The sequence below is a fragment of the Silurus meridionalis genome, unplaced genomic scaffold (assembly GCF_014805685.1).
Source record: "Silurus meridionalis isolate SWU-2019-XX unplaced genomic scaffold, ASM1480568v1 Scaffold787, whole genome shotgun sequence".
NCBI classification, from domain to species: domain Eukaryota; kingdom Metazoa; phylum Chordata; class Actinopteri; order Siluriformes; family Siluridae; genus Silurus; species Silurus meridionalis.
In genome coordinates this window covers 1-6030 of record NW_025804722.1, presented here as the reverse complement: position 1 = coordinate 6030, position 6030 = coordinate 1, and the positions used below count along the sequence as shown (strand labels likewise).

Below are 6030 nucleotides of genomic sequence, written 5' to 3'. Positions count from 1 at the left end.
ACGGTGCAAAAGCTGGAGGCTACTGGCTTCTGAGCAAAGCAGCAGGAACAGGATATAACTGAGAGAAGCCAGAGCTGGACGAGAACAAAACAACTGAGGAACGTGTTGCTCAGCTTGAGGTCACTTTGATCAGACCACCAAGGAGCTCCAGTCTTCCTGAAAATGCATGAGGAACTGGAGAAAACGTAGAATGTGAGAGAGAGAGCTGGACGAGAGAACAAAAAGACTGGAGGAACATGTTGCTCAGCTTGAGGTAATTTGGAACAGACCTCCATGGAGCTCCAGGATACTCAGAATCACTGTGAGAAAGTAAAAATAGTGCAGAGCAGGAGAGAGATCATTTGATCAGAGCAAAGAGCGACTGGAGGAACAAAGGTGGTAGAGCATTTTCACATTTAGCTCCTAAACTCTGGAATAGTCTTCCTGACAGTGTTCGGGCTCAGACACACTCACCCAATTTAAGTGTAGATTAAAACGTATCTTTTAGCAAAGCCTACACATAACACACATCACATCATAACCTTGTGCTCCAGAACATCTGATCACATGCACATTATCAACTTGTGCTGTTAATATCATGAACAGCAGCTACGCTAATTCTCTCCACTGCTTCTCTTTCTCTCCCATCCCGAGGCATCCTGAGGTTGCTCCAGCTCAGTCACCTCCCACCTCGTGATGATTACGGACCTTTAAAGAAGTAGATGCCGAACTCACAAACATCCTGAACCATCTAGAGACGTACCAGTGCCATTTGGATCCCGCTACATGTGTGGAGTTTTGACATTGGACCTCCTGGAGTGTTTAAAGGCTCTGGCATGGAGAAGCTGATGCTGGATCTGTGATGATCACAAATGCTGAGCTTATAAAACTCAGAGCTACTAACCATATAGACTGTTTAAGACTGCAGAAAGAACATTACTTATAATCTTATACTCCAGTAATCATGTTAGTTCTCACTCTCCAGTGTTCTGTATTGTTGAAAGATTTATGATCAAACTCTTGATGTCACCCAGATGAGGATGGGTTCCCCTTTTGAGTCTGGTTCCTCTCAAGGTTTCTTCCTCATAACATCTAAGGGAGTTTTTCCTTGCCACAGTCGCCACGGCTTGCTCATCAGGGACAAATGCACACCATTCACCATCACTGTTGATTTGTGTAAAGCTGCTTTGAGACAATGTCTGTTGTGAAAAGCGCTATACAAATAAACTTGACTTGACTTGACTTGATGTCACAGTGTGACACGTATATATAAATCAGAGCGTGCTTTTGTTTCTCATTTGTGAATTTAGCAATTGTAAGTAAAGAGACACTAAAATTGACAACCACCAAACAAACAAACAGCAGCAAGAAGCAGCAGCGATTAGCAGCAACTAAAAAACATTACAAATCCTCTTCTATTGAACATTTCTTCATACAGGTACCTGGTAAGTCGTCTAAATAATTATGGCAGAATATTGTAGATTATTTAATAGAAGACTCGAAAAGTACAAAGTCATTATTTAGTGACATTAGCATGGGTAACTAGCCAGCTAGCTAAGATTAGCTTTTATAGTTTAACTTTTTAAATGGATCCATCAAATTGACCTAATATTTAGTATAGAAACTATTAGATACAATGAAGTAGCATAATTTAACTATTTATCCATATTTTAATCAAACTCATGTAACCTGTTTACTCCAAGTATAATTAACATAATATACTAATAAATAGAGTAGAATAGGGTCAGACTGGGGCTACAATTTTAATAATCCTTGCAGCCGTGGCATGTTTTATCTGTTGTGGAATTCCTTGTCATTGTTTAGACAATACGCAGCTCCCAGTGTATAAAATTACAGGTGAAGAGTCTTCTACAGAAAACATCTCCACAGATATGGATCAAAACATCTATGTGGATTTGGATGGAGGATTATGGCCATAGTCAATGAGAAAAATGACTGTAACAAACGTTTCCTTATAACTAAAAGCACTAAACTCTTTCTACGCTTCAATTCTGATCCTTTGATTATATCGTATATAAATCATGTTGTTGTTGTGTGTATTTTATGCTGTGTGCAGGAACATGGCAGCTGGTGAACAAAGGAGGCTTCTGCAAGGTATGCGTCTGCATCAAGGCATGTGTTTGTACATCAAGCATGTGCTGAGGGTTTCGCTTCAACTTTGTCAACTTTAGAGACCTACGATGCTTGTTATTTCCTTGTTCTTCAAAAGCACTGCCTGTGGTGCCTGGAGCAGCCCACCTGTCCTTTAGGTAAACGGTGCCATCATTTACCCCGTAAATGGTTCAGGTTTCCTCCAGAAAAGGAAGAATTCGTTTGGGAAACTGATGAGGACCGGTTCAGACCGGTGATGGACATTCTGCACCACTCTGACATGTTCTCCCCAGATGGAATGTGAGATTCCATCCAGAACTCTGTCTATGATCTTCCTGCAGGACTTCAGCTGATCACCCGTATCTATCATGTGCGTAGGGCTATTACCCTTGCCCAATCGTTTGGAGTTCCTGCCCGTTCACTGGTTGCTCTGAGAACTCACGGATTCTCTTCACGGACTTCGCCATACAAAGCACCTTTGTAACGTACTACACCATCACCTTCTGTGGCTATGTTCTATGGACAACTGAACCAGCGAAACATCGTGATTGGAATTGTCGTCCTATCCTTTGTCACAAATGTCACACAATCGGAAGAGACTCAATGGTATTCTCATCGAGACATCACGGTGGTGGTTTGAGGTTTCATGATGAGGTGTGGTCTGCACTGAAGTCTCACAGTTCTATATCTGTTCCCCTGCCGCACTGGATCAGGCGACTATCATCCATTCCAGTAAAAAAGAAAAAGAGAGAAAACAAGTGAGTCTGGACATCAAGGACAGGAACTGAAAGCTAAACCTCTCCATGTCCAATAATAATTAATAAAATCAATAAAAATCTAAAATAATAAATCACGTGTTTATTGAAGTGTTCGACATCATTTAAATCCTGATTCTAAATCAGTGTTTCTCAACTGGAGGATGCTTTTAAACTAAATAATTAAAATCCACATGATAAACTTTTGTGAAAATGTGACAAAAGTAAAATTGCACAATTATTAAAAGATGAAGTTAAACCATGATTTTTGTCTTTCTTTCAAACGCCGTATGACCTCCTCATGGGGGCTGTGTCTCGGGGTCATAATGCTGAGGGGGAGGGAGGTCAGGAGGGAGAGGGAAACTGGTCCTCAGTGCCACATTGTGCAAAACACCACATCCTGTAAAGTTTTGCTTTTTTTTTCAGTTACATGATGCAGTTTGAAGATGTAGAGTTTCAGCTTTACTGCACAGTTCTGTGTGTAAAATAAGTCAAAGTCATTTCTTTCCAGAAATTTCTTGAATTCAGATTTTATTGAAATAAAAAACTTGTTTATTTTCCTATAACTGCATTTGCATATTTTAAAATAAGGAACATTTAACTTGTTTGAACATTTTGTAGTTTAAACAGCAGCAATAACTAAAAGCACTACACTACAGAAACAATATAAAAGAAAGTTTTCTACATTTCTCTAATGCTGTCGAGTAACACAGTTTACAGGCCTAAGAATTTAACACTAGCTTCAAAATCACAACCTTGTTTCTGCCTGGTGTCGAACCAGGGACCTTTTGCGTGTGAGGCGAACGTGATGACCACTACACTACAGAAACTACCACAGGGAAAAGCTTCTTGGTCACTGTTTGCACTTTTACATGCATTCGCAGTTGCAGTAGAGCAGGAGAATGAACCGGTTTGCTGAGAAGTTCAAAACAACCAACGTTCTTCTAGCATGGATTCATTCGGCGATGTTTGCCCCTGCCAGCGTGGCGTTGGTGGTATAGTGGTGAGCATAGCTGCCTTCCAAGCAGTCGACCCGGGTTCGATTCCCGGCCAACGCAAAACCTTTAGTGATTATGTTCAGTTGCCAAAGTAACAACCTCTAAGCAGTCTTGCTTTTATTTGCTTCCCCTGAACACTTGGCGTTTGTGTATTAGATGGTCCCGCCTGTCATCATAGACACCGGCAAAACATTTCAAAATCACTTAGCTTCTTCTTCTTATTATTCTTATTATTATTATCCAACTCTTTTTTATTGATGCATTCAAACAGAAAGACACTCAGGCGAGAAAGACAATGGAACAGTGTTTAATTTAGTCCAACAACAAGAAATTGGTCTCTCTCTTTCTAAGTTATACATATAATCACAATCATGAATGTGAGCATCAAGAACAGGAGAAAGAAAGAAAGAAAGAAAATAATAAAACAAAATAAAAGATTTGCACCTAAGTACATGAACACTCTCTAAGATATATGTTTTCCTTTCTCTTTTCTACATCTACCAAGAAGTCAGGGGCAAGGGGAAGAGCTCAAAAAGGCTAAACAAAGAGAACAGGATTTTATTTTCCTCTTTCTCTTAAATACAATAAGAATGGTTGCCAGGTGGTGTAAACCTTCCGTAATACTCAAGTAATGTAAATCTGATTTTTTCTATTTGAATAAACTGAGACAGGTCATGTATCTAATGGGAAGAACTGGTTGGGCGAGGATTCTTCCAGTTCAGTAATATAAGTCTCTTTGCTACTATAAAACAAAAGACGAGCATGTTTGATTGTAAGGATGACAAGGAGGGATTTGTGGGGTTGAGTACAAATAATGCTATTAGGGGACATGGTTTAATATCTAAAATGAAGTATTCAGAGATTGATTTAAAAATTAATGTCCAGAAAGAGGTCAAGGCTGGGCAAAGCCAAAAAGTATGATAAAGAGTAGCCGGATCACAAGTTGGATCCAAACCAGGGTTAATTTTAGATAGTTTAGTCTTTGTCCAATACACTCTATGCAACAATTTAAACTGTATTAACGAATGACGGGCGCATATAGAGGAGGAGGAATGTACACGACCAAGGGCCTTGGACCATTCCTCATCCGTGAAATTATAATTAAGGTCCGATTCCAGTTACTCTTATTTTAGAAAGCGATGAAGAGCCCGATTGAACAACGAATGAAAAATAGTTTTATAAATATTAGAGACAGTACCCTTACAAAGTTTTGTTTCTAAAACTCGATCAATCTCTTGTTTAGGCGGTGGGTGCAGGAAATGAGAGGATGTGTTCTTTACAAAATCACGAATTTGGAGATATCGGAAAAAATGAGTTTTAGGAGGTTGAATTTTTCTGACAGGTAGGGACAAATGTATTCTCCTGAAAAAGATCATTAATGTTTACTTCTAAACCACAGTGCAAAGGATCTGTAATAAAGCATGCAGAGGCACCAACTTTTACTACCCATGAATCTGAAGGTTTGATCTTTTTCTGTCTTTCAGGCTTCTGATGTGCTGCTCAAAGAAAATCTAGAGCTCTCAAAAGGTCTACCTTTGTTTATGAGGAAAAGTCTGAAACTTCCTGAAGTCTTGCCTGGTAAAGTGTGTTATCAGTGTGTTATAGTCATATTTTCTCATACCTGAGGTACAGATCCTGTAAAGAGAAAACTGTTCCAGCACAAATGAAGTGATACACTATATCGCCAAAAGTATTGGGACACCCCCTGAACAGGTTTAATTACTTTTATATTTATTATAGTAACAAAAACACACAAAAATGTTGAATGATTTAATATTTCATTATTTTGTACATTTTCTTTAATTTTGAATCATTAGACATGGAGAGGTTCAACATTGGGTTCCTCTCATATTTCTCTGATGCTCTGCACATTTCTTCCTGATTTAGAGAATCCTGAAACTCCATGCTGGTTTTGTTCCAAAGTGACCTCCAGCTGAGCAACTGCAATTTCCTGATTTTGTATTTTTTTGTATGTTTGTCACACGTTAATATTTCAGATCATCAACCTCATTTAAATATTAGTAACAATATCACAAGTGAACATGCAGTTTTTAAATGGTCTCTTTCTCATGGTGGAGTCATGAACACTGACTTTAACTGAGGCTAAGTGAGGCTGCAGTTCTTTGGATGTTGTTGTGGGGTCTTTTGTGACCTCTTGGATGAGTGGTCTCTGTGCTCTTGGGGTA

General features: G+C 39.1%; 2 non-coding genes across 2 annotated transcripts; one reads left to right on the top strand and one right to left on the bottom strand.

The window, feature by feature from the left end:
* Positions 1-3603: 3603 nt before the first annotated feature.
* On the bottom strand, positions 3604-3676 carry trnav-cac. Its single transcript has one exon. It is a non-coding gene; the product is annotated as a tRNA-Val (tRNA).
* A 156-nt stretch (positions 3677-3832) lies between these two features.
* trnag-ucc lies at positions 3833-3904 on the top strand. The gene has a single exon. It is a non-coding gene; the product is annotated as a tRNA-Gly (tRNA).
* Positions 3905-6030: the final 2126 nt, after the last annotated feature.